This window comes from Aphidius gifuensis, linkage group LG3 (assembly GCF_014905175.1).
Source record: "Aphidius gifuensis isolate YNYX2018 linkage group LG3, ASM1490517v1, whole genome shotgun sequence".
Lineage (NCBI taxonomy): Eukaryota > Metazoa > Arthropoda > Insecta > Hymenoptera > Braconidae > Aphidius > Aphidius gifuensis.
In genome coordinates this window covers 26,397,349-26,416,651 of record NC_057790.1, presented here as the reverse complement: position 1 = coordinate 26,416,651, position 19,303 = coordinate 26,397,349, and the positions used below count along the sequence as shown (strand labels likewise).

General features: G+C 22.0%; 1 protein-coding gene across 1 annotated transcript in view; it reads left to right on the top strand.

The window, feature by feature from the left end:
• LOC122853352 overlaps positions 1-19,303 on the top strand; it is a 145,281-nt gene that overhangs the window by 2,040 nt on the left and 123,938 nt on the right. The gene's annotated exons all lie outside the window — the stretch shown is intronic.

Below are 19,303 nucleotides of genomic sequence, written 5' to 3'. Positions count from 1 at the left end.
AAAAATAAAAAAAATTGAAAATATATTTTTATTTATTATATAAAAAGAAAAAGTAAATTTTCCAACATTTTTTTTCGTTTTTTTTATCTGGAAAATGAAGAGAAAAAAAAGTGTTTGTATGAAATTTTAAAAAAATGTATGTATCTTTAAGATTGAGGGTTTAATTTGGCTTGTCAAATTAAAATTGAGAAATTATATTAATTTATATTAGTGATTGTTGGATACATAATTCTGCAATTAAAAGTTTTTTTTTTTTTTCTTCATGAAGGATAATATTTTATGGTGCTATTATAATAAAGTCGTTAAGAGCTGTGTTATAATTATATGTGGCTTGTTTATGAGTTATTTTGATATCGAAAATTTTAACATTATTAATTAGCAACGTATTGTTATTGATCAAATAAAGATGGATAAAAGTTTTTTAATTAAAATTTTATTTGCCAACAAAATATTATGATTATCATGGTTATTAGTTGTTTATGTTCAAAAACTTGATGAATTATTTAATGTAAAATTAAAATAGCAATTTCTAGAGTCGAGAAAAATAGAAAAAAGAATTATTTAGTTAATCAATATTTAAAAAAAAATTTTTTATGTGTTTTTACATGATTTAATATCTCGATCACATTATCCTCAACAAATATTATCCAGCTAAAAAATATGCTGCCATAAAAATATTCTAATAAAAAATTCATCAAAGATATTAATGAAATTATTTTATAAACAATATCCTAATATAAAAAGGACAAACATCATCGGTCTTCCGGACATTTGATTGGTCATTGTTTTTTTCTCACTTACTCTCATACAAATTTCTTTCTGTTTTTTTTTTTTTAAATTGACATATTAAGCTAGCACAACTTTTTCAATAATCATCGGATCTTAATGCAATTGGGCTCAAAATTTTGTGCGAATTATGTGTTTTTTATGTGTGAAGAAATAAATTTAAAAGAAAATTTTTTTTTTATTTTTTACATATTTTCTATATTTTTTTTAAAAATTGACATATTAAGCTAGCACAACTTTTTTAATAATCATCGGATATCGATGCAATTGGGCTTAAAATTTTGTGCGAATTATGTGTTTTTTATGTGTGAAGAAATAAATTTGAAAGTAAATTTTTTTAAATATTTTCTATATTTTTTAAAAAAATTCAAATATTAAGCTAGCACAACTTTCTCAATAATCATCGGATCTCGATGCAATTGGGCTTGAAATTTCGTGCGAATTATGTGTTTTTTATGTGTTTTTTATGTGTGAAGAAATAAATTTGAAAGAAAATTTTTTAAAATATTTTTTATATTTTTTTTAAAAATTGACATATTAAGCTAGCACAACTTTTTCAATAATCATCGGATCTTAATGCAATTGGGCTCAAAATTTTGTGCGAATTATGTGTTTTTTATGTGTGAAGAAATAATTCAAAAACAAAATTTTTTTAAATATTTTTTATATTTTTTTTTAAAATTGACATATTAAGGTAGCACAACTTTTTCAGTAAACATTCAATCTTGATGTTATTAGACTAAAAATTACGTGTGAATTATGTGTGATTTATGTGTAAATAAATAAATTAAAAAAATTTTTCGTCAATTTATTCATTCTTTTTTTTTTTTATGATAATACTTGTGTTTATAAAATCAATGAACAATAAACCTTTTAGAAAGTATAGATACAGGCGCGCGTATAAAAAATAAAATAAACATTTTATAGAAAATTTAAAAGGTAAATATTAAAGAAATTAAATTTAAAAAAATAATAACATTTAGTCATTACAATATGATGACTAATTAATTTATTTTCAAATAAATTAATTTTAAATTTATCAAAGATATATGATAAAAGTAAATTTAAAAATTATAAATCATATGTTAAATGGAATATTTATTTATTTTTTGTACAAACACTGTTGTCATTATTTTTTAAAAATTCGAAATAGTAACTGTATCATTGTGTTGACATGTTACTATGCTTGTATAATTTTTCCAATGAATAATTTTAATTTTGCAATTACCTAATGTTTTTAATACTAATTGCAAACTACATGATATATTTTTTTTTCAAGACATTATTAACCAGGATATGATTTATTTCAAGATAATTTGATTAGTAAATTTCTGTGTAAAATATTTGTGACACTTGTGATACTAGCAATAAATAGAAATATTTAATAAATATAATTTACAAAAATTTGAATAAATTAGTAATCCATCAAACTTGAACAAAGTATATATAAATATAAAAAAGTATATAAATAAAGTTTGTTGAAACATTGTTGTCAGTGTACAAGGGTCAGGATCATAAAGTGTATATTGAGAAGAAAGGGGGTTTGTTTAATGAAAATGTAAACTGTATTATGGAGAATAAAAAGTGACAAGACCACAGTGTACTACCATGCATACATAGACAAGACTAAAAATGCTTCAACAATTTCATTCAAAGGATATATAATAACAGTATACACATGGCGATACTATACATGCGACGATGAGAGGGGTTCAGTGCAACTTTAATCTCACGTTGTCAAGTATATATATCTATATCTACATCCAACTATTATACAGGTAAAGAGACTACCATACTATGGATTCTCTTTTGTTATTGTTAAGAACCCCTGCCACTTTATTCACCAACACTTTTCTATTTTTCTCGGCAATTCACACAATGAGTGTTGGTATTTTCTTCGTAACCCAGCCTCTTTCAACTCTTCATCTCTTTTTTTTATCATTGTACACATTTTTGTATTCATTCATAGTTTTTTTTTTTTTATTTTATTTATATAATAGAGTGCTAACTATTTTTTTTTTTTTTTATAGAATAATTATTTCTTCATTCATTTATTGTTGATAATAATTTTTGTTTATTTTTTATTTTTTATCGCTGTTATCTTTTATATAAATTAAATTATCAAGTTTTAGTTTGCAAAGTTTTTTTTTCTATATAAAATTCGGTTGGATAGACACCACCTGGGTTTCTACCAGTGAAAGATTGATTGTTAGTTTTTTTATTTTTCTTGAAAAGTTATTTGTTTGCTTTTATAAGTTGATGATGTATTGTACTTGATTTTAAAAAATTAATATAATTATTATAAGTGAAATTTGTGATAATATTTAACTATGACGTTATCAAAAATTATTTTAAAAAAGTATTGTATTATCAAGTTGCTTATTTATGTTGACATTTGCTTATCTCATACTCGCCAGTATATTCTTGTTCACTGAGTTTGAATAATGCCTTGTGAATGTGTGGGTAGATGAATGTTATATTTAATATCTCGGTTTTAACAAAAACTAACACATATGCATTATTAAAGGTCTCAGATTATAACAGTTATATAGTTAATTAAATTTATCTAAGAGTCTAAGACACACACCCTTCAAACTTTTTTATTTATTACATAGCAAAAAAAAAAAAACTATCACAGTATTTAAACAATATTTTTTCAAAACTTGAAATTTATTAGCAATTTTAATACATTTTTTAGAAATTATTTACTCTTGAAAATTAATAATATTATTATTTTTCTATCATTGATTAATATTTACCAATCGAGTTGTTTGAAGTTTTTTTTTTTTAAATTAAATTTCATGTTGCTTGAGATCAATGGGGTCATCATGGCACTTGACAAAAAGCTCTTGGTGTGAGTAGTCTCTCTTGTCGTCTTGAGTTTCTCTTGGTGACTTTTTTTTTTTGTACTCAAAAAAATTCTCAGATGGACCGTGTACTTCCTTCCATCAGATCAATGTCATTTCTGAAATTTAAAAAATTTTTATTCCCATTTTTTATATTTAAATTAATATAAAATTATTTTTCAAAGTTTGAATATCCACGTGAAACTGTTGAACTATATTTTAAATTAAAAAATACAAATCAATAATGACAGATTTATATTTTTTAATAAAATAAAATAATTGATTGATATTATTCACTTGATTTATATTTTTCATAATCACTACGAATTTATTAATAAACTTTTATTATTTTTAAAGTTATTTTGACGGATCAAGTGCGATTGAAAAAAATTATATTTAATTCACATCAATGCTCATTGAAGGCTCATTTAATTTTTTTAAAAATCATCAACTATATTTACATACAATAAATAATTAAACATATATATGTCAATTGTTTATGATTCTGAAACTATTGTTTGTTCCAGTATGTTTACAGATTCTATAATAAATTAACTCACAATGTTATCATTCATATTTAGTAAAAATAAAAATATATTTATCACTATTATTTTCAAAAACTTGTACATAATACTGATGAAAAATTTTTACATAAAAAAATAAAAAACAATAACGACAGATTTATCAATTTTATTACGAAACAAAAAATGATTGATTGGCATTATTAACACGTTACAGATTTTTTATATAATCTTTCAAATAAATAAATTTCTCCGTTTTAAAATTAACAATAAAAAAAAATATTCTATTATGAAAAAGATACTGTTGAATGAACTGATTAAAAAACCACTTTGCCTAACGTCAAAATGAATAAATAATTTTTTTTTTTAAAAAGAACAAAAAAAAAAAAAAAAAATCCTTAAAACTTTTCATTGTATTTTATAATTTTGAATGTTCTTATTGGATCGCGAAATTGAAATTTATTATTTTTTCTTTTTGGTTGAATTTTTTATCTTGCTCTTCTTTATGCGATCTGTTTTCTTATGAGAAACTGGAAAGGGTAGATGATGTTCTATCGTAATTGAAGATTCTTTAGGAACTTTGGCTTATTGCTTCATTTTATTTTTATGACTGACATTCTTCTCGTTCAATCGCCTTGGCTGATCAACTTTATATACTCAGGTTGTAATGTTATAATGGAATTCCAAAACTTTGACAATATCAAAAAAATCCAACAGTTGTTTATTCCAAATTTAACTGTATACTATATTTTCTTTTCAATACAGTAAATTAACATTCATAATCGAACATCAAATGAGCTAAAAAAGTGCAAATTTAATTACTTAAATTTCAAATAAATTCTATAGTAATATTTGAATGGAAAATATCAAATTGCCTTTTAGACAATTCAATAAATTACATCAAACTGATATTGAAAAATACTTATTCAAGCTCAAATAAAGATAAAAAGAGATAACAATATGTGACAGTTTTGCACCTGCCTCCAACTTTCAATAATTTTTATATTTTTTATTATTTTTTTTCGTCTAAAAACGCTTGGCTTATTCTCGTACGTCATATGGAAGTAGTTGGCTTTGAGATTTATATTTTTTTCGTTTGAAAAAAAAAAGAAAAATATATAGTATCTGCTTTATGACTCAGCAGATGAGCGAAATGGTATTTTGCTATTTTTCATGTCCCACTTTGATGTTTAAGATTATTTTTTTTTTAAATTTTATATTATTCAAGGAATAAAAAAATAAAGATAGAATTATACATGATTTTTTAACCAATTAATATATCAAAGAAAAATATTTTTGTCATAAAAATACATGGTGGCTATGATATTTTATGAATATAATAAAAAAATTCATATTTTTATTTTTATATTTCTGGTAAATTTATTTTTACTGTTTTTTAAAAAACCCAAATTGATATTATATTTTTTTTTTACAGTTTACATCAATTTAAAGAACTTTTTTTTTGCTATTTAAAATTGCTTTATTTTTTTTTTTCACAAATACTAATAATTGTGTAAAATAACAATTAAAAAATTAATAAATAATTTAACTTAATTAATTTTCTGTTTAATATAAAAAATTTTATTTTGAGAAATTTTCATCCAAAAAAGTTAAGTATAACTTTAAAACTTTTAATGCTAAAAATAATAAAAATTGTATTCAAAAATTTAATTTAAATATTAATTTATACATCGTTAAAAAAATAATATATTTTAGATATTTTTTAAATTTATTTTTCCACTCGAATATACCCGCCAAATTTGAAAATACAATGGAGAAAAAAATATATACTTTATATTTTGTTTTTTTATAAAGTAATTCGGTTGAAAATTTTTAAAAATATTTCAACTGATCCAGACCATTACTCACCGTATAAAAATACACAAAATAAAAATATAAAAGAAGAATAGAAATCATGGAGAATGAATGGACATATAATCCAGTAAAGATTGGGTACATCAATATGATATTTTTTTTGTGAAACCCTGCTGGGTCAACATATTGAATAGAGGACAATCCCAGTTGTAATCATCCTAGTTTATATAAAAATAGATGAACGAATTCGAACACTATCGTCACATTAACGCTTGAATAAATTCATTGAATTGCAATGGATAAGCCATCGGAGTTTCCACACAGGATGCGGTGTGATATTCTCATATTTTATTCTTCATTTTTAAACTTACATTTCATCATGACACACAGATACAATTTCTATTAATTTCCATTATTTTTCAACTAACATTTTTGCATTATTAAATTCACTATTTTTTTTTTTTTTCTTTTGAAAGTTTGTTTATTTAATTTTCCGTTTGTTTTGTTTATTTTTAGATGTAAAAATTGTTTACGAGTTTTTCATTGTTATGAAATTATAATTTTATATTAAAACAAAATATATATTTGTTTATTTAAAAGAAAAAAAAATTTATTCGATATTTCAAGAGACTGATTTTATTTATTTAATAATACATTTTTTATGATTTTTTTTGTACTCTATGTATGTTTAAAGTATTATCAAAGTTTTATTTGTTTTTATTCAACGTATTTGCTTAATCCAAATTCAATTTAACGCTTATTGATTTTATACAATACAAAGAAAAGTTTTTCTTTGTTCGTTTATATAATTATTTTTATTTTTTTATTTTCACTTTAACATACTAACATCATTACCTATATGCTAAATAAATAAGTAAAACAAATAAAAATAAATTAAATATAAGTAATAATAATTATTTTTAAAAAATTTATTTCACTATAAATTTTAAAAAATATCATCGGGAATTTAATCAATCATTTAATATCATTCAATTTAAATTTTTTAATAATTTTAAAATGCTTTTTTGATAATTAATTAAACTGTTAAAATTTTAAAATTTAATTTCCAATAACCTAATTTTGACTCAATGATTTTATTTAAAATTTAATGAATTTTTCATTTTAAATAATTAAATATAAATTTAAAAATTTATTTATAAATTTAACTTTCAGTTTATAAATAATTAAATTAATTAATTATTATATTTTTTTGATTAATTATTTTTCAATTTAAAAAATTTTAATTATCGTTATTTTCATTTATTTTTGTAAAATTGATCGATTATATTTAACTCGGTCAGTAGATTTAACGTCACAGTATTTACGATGAAAAAACATGTTAACCTTTATTATTAAAAAAAAATATATATATCTCTTATGAAAAAGCGGAAATTATTTTCATTTTTAAAGTTGACTGATAAAAGGATAAAAAAGTATTTCCTTTTTTTTTTATTTGACGTTAAGTCTTATACTTAAATTTTTATAGAATTTTCGTAAAAAATTTACTTGTTATTTGTTAAATTGAATAAAATACTATTAATGTATCATAAAAAAATTAAGATTTACATTTTAAAAATCACCAAAAGTAATATGATAAATATAATGAGATAAAAAATAAATGCATAATGGTTTTTATTTTTTTTTAATTTCTTTACTTTTATCTACTCGTTTGTATCAACCAAGTGATTTGCCGCAATTACGGATTTTATCATTATTTTTATTTCTTTTTTAAATTTTTTATATTCTCAACATTTTTTTTCACCAGCACACCACTGCTGTTAATCGACTGCTGTTGACGGCTCTTACTCTTTCAGGCGGTTAAAACGAACAATGAAATTTCTTGATAACGAGCTTCTTGAAAAATTGTAGGCGGCCAAGCACAAGGCAGTCTTCTGGGTGAAAATGAGAAAGTAAAAAAAAAAAAAAGATTAAAAAATATATAATATATCATGTGTAATTATAGGGTATAAAAAATAAATAATTATCTTAAATTTTCTTCGCTTTTTTATTCGAATTAAGCGAAAAATTTGCTATAAATTCTCCGATGGCTAAAAACAATGACACTGATTTGCATTTTTTTTTTTATTTTTTTATACTATATAAAATGTCTGGGAAAAATTATTTGCCTATCATTAGTTGAAAAAAAAATATAGACAATTTGTCTGCAAATGAAAAGAGTCCATAAATATTATCTTGTATTGTCATTAAAAATTTTTTTCAATTTAACGTGCTTTTGACAACACGATGATGGTTTTTTTTTTTTTCAAACATTAAAATTATTACAAAACATATTATACTTTATATTTAGTTATTAATAAACCCCTTTTAGTTGGAAAAAAACAGCATCCACTAGCAAAATAGTAAAATAAAAAAGTCGTAAATTTTTATAACATTTTGTGTTTTTATATTTTTTTAAATAATATATATTGTTTTGGTTATTTTATTATTATAGATAATATGAGGAAAAAAATTATATCTATATTGATGACATGCTGTTTTTCTTTCAATATACCTAGTTATTATTATTATTAATATTATTATTTTTTATAAATTTATAAAATCACAGTAAAAAGTTAGGAAAACAATAACAAAAAAAAAATTTATTATTTTTTGTTATAAAAGCTTAGTAAAAAATTTTATAGAATAAAATATTTACGTTTTATTGCTTTTAAAAAGAGTGAGCTATTTTTTAAATAAAAAAAAAATAATATTATTAGATAGGATATTTTTTTATAAATGTAATAAATTTATTTTAAATTGTAAATTAATTTTTGAAATATAAAAATTATTTTTTTAATCTTATTAATTTAAAAAAATGAATTTATAATTTGATAAGTTAAAAATAGATATTTAATCTGCTTGATTGAAAATCGTTTAATGATAAAATTACAGTAAAAATATTTTAAAATAGCAAAACAAATTCATTATTTCGTAAAATTTAAAAATATGATTTTAAGTCTGACACTGCTTGACTTGTACTACTGAAATATCTAATTTTGCATTTTTAATATTTTTTTCCAACAAAATTAATAAACTTTATGATAAAATTAAATGAAATATTCATGTTATTTTTATTATTGTGTTATTAAATAATTTTTAATTAAAGTAAAACAAAAAAAATAAAATTTTTCCCTCAAAAAATATTTAATATCACAGGAATGATGGCGCTTGCCTCTGGCCACGAAATAATATAAATTTCATCCTATAAAATAATTTTATATTAACAATAATTTTCAATATTATTTATAATCTTTAAATTCTATATGAAAAAAATTTTCAATTCGTTCAAATTATTTCTACACTGGTTCATTAACTAGTCAATTTGTGTAATTTTTTTTTGTAACAAGATCTGTATAAATAAAAGAATAAAAAGCATAAAAAATAGTTTTTTTTTCTAACTATTTTTCTTAGTTGATTGTTGCAAAAAGGGGTTGGGAAAATAGCAATCCATCTCGTCTTGAATTGCATCGGATTGGCTATCGCAAGCTTGTCCAAGAAGTCTTCTCACGTTTCCATTATTCCGTTGCTGGAAGGAAGTTTGTGATACTCCTCCTCTGAGAAAAGAAGAAGAAAAAATAAAAAAACAAATAACAATAACATTATAAGAATAACAAGAATATATTGAAAAGAATAAAAGAAAAAAAAAAAGAATATGAATGAAATAAAGTTTTGCAAACGGCAATGGCGGATTGCCCAAGGGTTGAATCGAATTCATTGAAATGCATTAATTAATATTAATTCTAAATAAAGCATCAAAAATATTACAAACATATTTTCATTATGTAATAAATAATTATATATTTTGTTACTCTTATTTCATCAAGCTTTGAAAGTATAAATATACACCAATTTATTTTGATGAATTTAGGTATAATGATTTCTTGCTTAATTAAAATAAATTTTGTAAATTAATACATATTATTAATGAGTATCATAAAAATTAATTTAACTAATTTACTTTATTATAATTACTCGAATTATAATTTAAAAAATAAGAAATAAATAAAAATGTGTTTCTTGCAATTTACAAAATCCTATAAAAGATTAACCACAAACAAAATGTTCAATTTAGCTTATCAGATATAAAAAAAAAAATATAAAAAAAAATACTTTAGCCGATTTTCGGATTTGTATGAATATATCACACGAGATTGCATAAAAAAAGACACTGATTTATTCATTTTGAAATACCGAGCAATTAAATATTTTTTTTTTTTTCATTTTGATTACAAATATGTTTAAAATTTGAACATAGAATGAATCATAAAAAAAAAATATAAATAACAAAAAAAAAAAAAATTATATCGCGAATAATAAAAAACAAAAAGAGACATAAATTAATGAAAAAAAATAAAAAAATACTTGCAAGTAATATAGTTTTATCAATAAACTTGTGTAAAAAAAAAATACATATATCGCAAGAATTTTTTTTTATTATGTATGTTTTTTCTTTATTTCGCACCAAGTTATTTTGAAAATACTTTATATCGTGGCAGATTGTACCAATCGAAATAAATCCAAATGGTTCAGCAGATAGTTGGTGCGATAACTCACCTAACTCTTCGAAACATTCGTACCCTTATTTTCATTCACATATATAAATATACGGAATTCACATACACAAATATGCAGCACACTTGTTTCTGATAGGATACGACCTTATTCTGTGCCAGTTCAAAAACCTATATTCTTTTTTTTTTGTGACTGAGGGTATATATGGTTAGCGATTTTTCGAATGGACGAACGACTGCGATGCTTTGCAATCCCTTGATACTCAAAGGATCCCACACTTTTCTTACACAGTGCTCATTTCATACCTCTATTTTTTTTTTTTTGTCACATTTTTTTTCGTTATTTTTTTCTTTTATCTCACTACGACAGTGCTCTTTGTCTCTCTTATTTTCCACTTTCTTTATTTCAAGCCATTTATCAACATACCTTTACACACTGACACCAATTCGTATATACATGTTTTTTTTATTATTTTTTTTTTTTTTTTTTGAAAAGTATTTTCAAGTCACTTTGCTCTGAACATACACAGCATAAATCGAGGTTGTGAACTACTGCTTTTTATACATTTTTGCTACTTACCTTCTGTGACATTGGAGATTACGATTTTATATATTTTTTTTGTTGATAAATTTATTGCGAGATTTTAGGTCTATATTAAGTGTTTTATTGTTTCAATTTATTATTTTTATTTTTATTTTTTGCTTTTATTAAAAAAGATCAATAATTTTTTTGTGTTCAACAAAACTGAAGACTTATGTTGTTCACTCGATTAAACCTGGTATTATTTATGGCCTTTAAAAATTTAGTAATGAATTTGGAGTCATCTTGGTGAATGCAGTGTGATTTGGAAAGATTTTTTATAATCAAATCGAGTGTGATTAGGGCATTGTTGAATTTTCTAGAAATTATTTACTCTTGAAAATTAATAATATTATTATTTTTCTATCATTGATTAATATTTACCAATCGAGTTGTTTGAAGTTTTTTTTTTTAAATTAAATTTCATGTTGCTTGAGATCAATGGGGTCATCATGGCACTTGACAAAAAGCTCTTGGTGTGAGTAGTCTCTCTTGTCGTCTTGAGTTTCTCTTGGTGACTTTTTTTTTTTGTACTCAAAAAAATTCTCAGATGGACCGTGTACTTCCTTCCATCAGATCAATGTCATTCCTGAAATTTAAAAAATTTTTATTCCCATTTTTTATATTTAAATTAATATAAAATTATTTTTCAAAGTTTGAATATCCACGTGAAAATGTTGAACTATATTTTAAATTAAAAAATACAAATCAATAATGACAGATTTATATTTTTTAATAAAATAAAATAATTGATTGATATTATTCACTTGATTTATATTTTTCATAATCACTACGAATTTATCAATAAACTTTTATTATTTTTAAAGTTATCTTGATGGATCAAGTGCGATTGAAAAAAAATTATATTTAATTCACATCAATGCTCATTGAAGGCTCATTTAATTTTTTTATGAATCATCAACTATATTTACATTCAATAAATAATAAAACATATCAATGACAATTGTTTATGATTCTGAAATAAATTTTTTACATTCAACAATTTATAATTTCCTAAATGAAAATATCCGTAGCCAATAAAAAAATTACGAAAAATAATACAACAAATCATTTTTCCATATTTTTTTATGCAAAAAAAAATCTACTTTATTATGTATAAATATAAACTCCGAAATATTCATTTGATATTTGAATACAACGAAAAAAAAAAAAACAAAAAATCTCCGTTTTTATTGGAAAAAAAGTGTACAGTAGAAATATGATATTTTTTTTCTGTGATCTTTTTTCATACTGGCATGTGCATGAATTTGTTAAAAAAAAAAAAAAATACAACAAAAAAAATGTTATGCATTTGAATGAATGCATTGAATGTACATGTACATGTGTGTTTGATATCATGGTAGATATCATATAACCACCATCAATGTGTAAGAGACGAATCTAAATTCAAATGAGAAGTGATGTACGAAGCTACATGCCAAAGCCAATCACGACCAATGTTACAGCCTTTTTTTTTTTTTTCTATACATACAGATGTACCCTATCATTGCGTGTGTGTTTTTTTTTTCACGCTCTATTCACGATTTGCTATTCTCCTGTGGCATCTTCCTACTTATATTTTTTATTTTATTTTATTTTCTTTTTGCTTTTATTTTCAAGGTAGGGATAACTGTAGGGATCACTATCAAAAGTCAGTGAGTGTTGATACGCGTAATACACCGAGATTGCATGTGGCGCGAAAGTTTAAATCGAAAACGAAAAAAATATAAATAAAATAAAAGAATCTTGTATATATTTCATCACTTTATATTTTGCAATCTCCATTTCATATGTAGTTTTTTTTTTTATCAATTGACTGATTGTGTAAAACTAAATTAACAATATTTTATAAATTTATTCAAGTGCTTTTAATAATATTTATAAATTGGTTTGAATATGAATTTCGATTATATTCAAACGGAAAATCTGCTTTGAAAAAAAAATAATTTAGGTGGATTTTTCTACTTGGGAGATATTTTAGATATAAAAAAATGTATCAAATAAATAAATGCACAAATTGATGGTATCACGTTATCTATTGATTTGAGTTTACGCTTTGAAATCAGACTGAATAAACTCAAATTTATTTGACTGTTTATTTAATGAAAAATAAAAATATCACATTTATGTACTTGCTAGTATTTATGCTGATGTATTTTTACTATTAAACTTGCGTACAGACCAAAACTATTGTGCAAATATCAGAGCTTTTTTTTTTCTTTTTATATTTATTTTTATATTTTTTTATTTTACCAATTGACTATACAAAATTCACATAGTCAGCTTGTTTTCCAAATGTTCCTGATTTAATCCTGTATCTCATAAATCTTCAATTCTTATTATAATGATTTTTTTTTTTTTTTGTTTTCTTCTCATTTCATTGTTATTATTATTTTTCCATCAGGAAATATGTTTTTTTTTTTTGTTTTTATCAAATTTATTCTTCGAGTATTTTTTGCGAGAAAAAATAAGAGAAAATATAAAAATCTCGATAAGAATATAATCCGGAGAAAATTCAATCAGCTTACTAAGCTTCATAATACTAATTAAATATCGTAATGGAAATAAAAAAAAATTATAATTCATAGAAAAAAAAATAATATCAAGAAGACTGTGAACAGTTTGATCGAACAAATATTCTTAGAAAAATCAACTGCATTATTTCCAGCAATAAATGTTTTTTTTTATTTCATTTATAGCTATAATTATTAAATTTTTAATGAATATTTTAATCATATGAAAAAAAAGCTAATATACTTGTACTTTGACAATAATATTTATAAAAAAATAAAATTTAATTTTAAATAAAAAAAATTTATTTATATTCATAAAAAGACCTTATTGATTATTTAAAAAAATTTATCAAAATTTATTTAATTTAATCGGACGAGAATCAGTGCATTCAGGCCCATATGGTCGTTGGCAAAAAATTATTCAGAATTTAGGGCAGTTATATCCTAGCATAGAATAAGCGAGATTATATTCATCTCAACTTTTTCTATGTCAGAAGATAACTGCCTTAAATTTTGGATGAAATGACAATTTTCCTGAAAAAATGAGCAGTAATGAATAAGGGAATTATATAGATTTGAACTCAAGCCCTCTACCACCGTAGGCAATGCTCTTGCCTACTCAACCACGGTCTCGCTTCACAATCAAAAATTTATTAAATTTTATTATGAAATACCTAGTTGTGAAATAATATTCTACTTATAATCTGTTAAATTGTATTTCCTACAATTTTATTCTGTTACCCTTTCATGACTGAATAGGCCGCTGGGTACATCAAAATAAATAAATTATTATTCAATAAATTAATCAAATTAATTATTAATTTATTTATATTATTTAGCTAATTTCATTATTTATTTATTTATATTTTATTTTTTTTCAATTTATTAATGCCATTATTTCATTGATTTTAATATTTCAAAATTGGATAACTAAAATATTGCAAAAATTTTTTATAATAAATTCGTAATACAAAAAAAAATATAAACATTAATGAAAATTTATTATGAAAATTATATTTAGGCTATATACATAGTAAAGAAAAATAATTTATTTAAGCCATTTATTATTTTGATAGAAGTTTTAATTATAAAATAAATTTATTTGCTGAGCTCTTTATAAATCTAGTATATGTATATAAATTTACAAGTGGATGCTGAAGCACGATATGCTCATATACAATACATATGCAGATTTTATATATAAATATACATGGACAATGGATCAGTTGCTTTATTATTACACGTGGCTGTAATTTTCCATTGTGAATATTTATTTTAATATTGGCACAAAACATTAACTCAACTACCATATCGATTTACCTTTTTTTTTTTTTTAATCACACAAATGGTGATTTTAAATTTGCGTGATCATCAGTAATTTATTTCAACATATATTCATATTGTTCGTTGATATATTAAATCCAATCATACGTAATTTTTGATAATTAATATAAATTAATTCTATATTTTATTGCCATTTTTCAATAAACTTGTCGAACAATTTATTTTTAATTTACAATATTTGATTTAGTTTGTTTCATTTATTTATCTGAGTGAATTATTTCATTATTTTCATTAAATTTATTAATTAAATTTAATATGTTGTTCTAGAAAATGAATATAAATTAAAAATGAATTTTTAAAAATATTCTTGATCTAATTAGCTCATCATAATATTTTTTCTATTTTGATAATCAATAAATACTAATATTGTGAAGAACAAAATATTTTGAAATATTGACTATTGTTTTATAAAGATAAATTGAATTTTCTATTTTAAATTTAAATAAATTCTTTAATATTTTTGTTTAACTTTTATTTTTATTTTTAAATCATGTTAAACAGAATAATTTTTTTGTTTGGATAATATTTTTTTATTAATAAATGCTGTACAGATTGTTATTTTTTTTCAATTTGAATAATTACAAATACTTTTCAATGTTTCGGAAATAAGATTAAATAAGTTATCTGCGGAATATTTTTTTCCACATTATCTGTTTAAAATTATCAAAGGATATTGCGGTTAATTAATTTCAAATAATAAAACGATAATTACAATTTGAAAAAATATCACAATACTTGTACACCTAATTTCCAACGGCAATACAACTATTTTAAAATTTTTTTTTTATATTGTTCTGATAGTTATTCAATTAATAATACAATAGTCATAAGTTTTTTATACTAATTTTTTTTACCATGATTATATTTACGTTGGTTCAATCGTCACATAATTTTTCATACCAAAAAAACTTTTCATATGCATAAACTACATAATAATAAATCCGATTTACTTTCCACAGGATTTTTTTCCATATAGCATTTTAATTTCCAAATTCCAACACTCAGTCACTCGCGAATAATTTTTTTTATATTCGTTAAATAAAGTATTTAGTAAATCAATGGTTATTATTTTAGGTGTCAAAAATATTAGATACATCCTTATTTATAGTATTCTAAATATTATAATTTGACAAAAAAAAATATGCGGTGTTTAAGGCAAACATCTCTTAGCATAGAACAAGTGTGGACTTCGCATTTCCACTTGTTCTATGTCAAGGGATATTTACCCCACTAGCTATCATAGTGATAAAAGCAGCAAGTGTTATTTTATTTCAACAGTTACTATTTGAAGGTTTGAACTGAAACCCCAAAGGACACTATGCCGATTGCTTGCTGACTTGACCACAACAGACACAATCATATCTTTACTAAAAATAAATATCAATCACATCTTCAGTATATTTACTAAAAAAAATAGTAAATTAGATTATAAATAAATAAAAATTTTATAAATATTTTTTCTATACAAATATATACCATTTTTTTATCTTTAAAGAGTTTAAAATACAAATTTGAAAAGTACTTTAACTATAATAGTCATTTATATTGCATTAATGTTATCTTTTAAAATAATTACAATTTGCTAAAATATCACAATACCTGTACACCTAATTTCTAACGGCAATATAACTATTTTTTAATTTTTTTGTGATATTATTTTAATAATAATTCATTGAATAATACAATAGTCATAATTTTGTTAGTCTATTTTTCTCACCATGATTATTTTTTACGTCAGTTCAATCATCATGTAATTATGTATACCGAAAAATCTTTTCAAATGCATGAACTACATAATAAATCCAATTAATTTTTCATAGTATTTTTATTCCCGTAATGAAATTTTTATTTTCATATTTTAACACTCAGTCACTTGCAAATAATTATTTTTATAGTCGTTGAATAAAGTATAAAGTAAATCAATGGTTATTATTTTAGGTGTTGAAAATATCAGAAACATCGTTATTCATAGTATTCTAAATTTTATAATTCGACAAAAAAAATTATTCGGTGTCTAGGGCAAACATTTCTTATCATAGAACAAGTGTGAGGATCTTCTCTCCACTTGTTCTATTTCAAGAGATATTTGCCCCTAACACCTGACACAATTTCCTGATCAATTTTCGTATTATTTGTACTATTTATAGAACAGAAATATTCACTATGAATGGATTAAATAGATCTGCAGCTGTAAAGGTTTGAACTAAAGAACTTGAAATCCGATGCCGAGTGCTTGCTGACTTAACCACAGCAGACATTATCAGATTTATACTAAAAATAAATATCAATCACACCTTCAGTGTATTTGATAAAAAATAGTAAATTACATTAAAAATAAATAAAAATTTAAGCTATATTTTTTCTCGATATATACAATTTTTTTATCATCAAAGAATTTAAAATACAAATTTAAAAAGTACTTCAACTATAATAATCATTTATATTGCATTAATATTTCTTTTTTTTTTCATCATATAAAAAGCATTGCATACGGGACGAAATAATTCTTCTTTTTTTGAAGTGTTAGGCATACTTTTACAATTTAAAAGTTTTAATTATCACTGAATTATTTCATTATTTTTGTTAAATTTATAAATTAAATTTAATATGTTGTTCTGGAAAATAGATATAATTTCGTAATTCATTTTTAAAAACATTCTCAATCCAATTCGCTAACTGCTCATTGAAATTTTTCTACGTTATTAATTTCCAAATAATAAATTATTCCAATGATGATATTTTTTTACGTGAAACTTTTAAAAAATTTATTAAATAAATCATAATGATGCAGTTGGTAAATACAAAATGTATATTATTAAAATAAAAAAACTTTTTTCAATTTAAATAATAACGACAGAGAAATATTTATGAATGAAGAAAATTTTGTGTTCACCATTACAAGTTTTGTCGTCAACAAAATGTCATCAAGCATTATGCATTTCTATGATGCTGCACATGGGTATTGGGTTAATCACTATTATATAGTTTTCGTTAATTTTATAACAAGTTTTATGTTTAATAATATTAAAAATCAGTATACTAGATGTACTGTATGTTTCTCAACATAAAATTTTAAATGACATATATATTTCACGTATATTTTGTGTGTTCAGAGAAGAGCAGAGAGAAATAAAGTAAAAGTAACTTTTGCAAACGTCGCATACGCTTGAATACGAATGAATATTCTCTCTTGGTACAAGTAACTATTAATATATATGTATATAAAGTTGCGTGGTCGTGTTGGTTGCTGATTAAACCACCGTAACCAAGAGAATACCGAACTGACGTAGTTCACTTCTATCCAGTTCACTGGAACTTTACAGTACCACTGGTGAATTCAAACTAGCTTTATTTTATTATTTCTATTCTGATAATTCTTTGATTCTGGATTAACAAGATTTATATAAATATATCATTTAACATCCGCACATTTTATTCAACTTGAATGATTATCCAAATTATGCAAATACGATAATTGAAACATTTTAACTTGTCCAGTTAAAATATTCGAAAAATTTCGATAAAATAATTACGAAAATGCAAATTTTTTCTTTATTCTTTAATGATTTAATAATTAAATTTATTTAACAATTATTTAAAATATTTTTAAAAAGTTTTATTGTAAAAATATTTAACTTTTTATTCAGCTCATTAATTATTTTCATTCAATTTAATTTATTATTTTAGAATTAAAAAATTAATAAAATTAAAATAAATAGATATAAGAATTAATTCAATTTTTTAATTTATTTATATTTATATTTTTCAATGAGATAAATAATTAAAATAATATTTCAATTTGTAAATTGATTTTTTCTTTTTAATAGTTGTGTTTTATTTTTTTTTTGTTAGTTGAGTAAGAAAATTTATTTTATCATTCCTCTCAAGTTAAAAAAACAGAAGAAAATTAAATTTTAAAAATATACAAGATGAGAAAAAAAGTAAATAACCAAGCAAGAGTTAACTTGCTTGAATTTTTATAATAAATATATCTATGTATACATTTAACAAACTTAATTTTGTGAATCTGTCTCGTCTTTGTGGTTTTGTATGAAGGCCAGCCTGATGATATCTAGTCTTGAAACCTTATCCTCGTTAGTAAATATCATTTATGCTCAAAATTGCCCAAGTGTAATCCACTTTCATTGAGTTTTTTTTTTCCTTTTTTCAGCTGAAAAAATATGAAAGAATTATTAATAAAAAAACTAAAAATTCAAGAGAAAAAAATATATTTAAATTGTTAAAAAGATGATAAATATCTAAATTATATTTGAAATATATTTTGATGACTTTAAAATATATTTTAAAATGTAAATGACGTTTTTTTAAATATAATTTAGATATTTTTTTATCACTTTCTCTCTAAAAGTTAGATATTTTTTGTTCT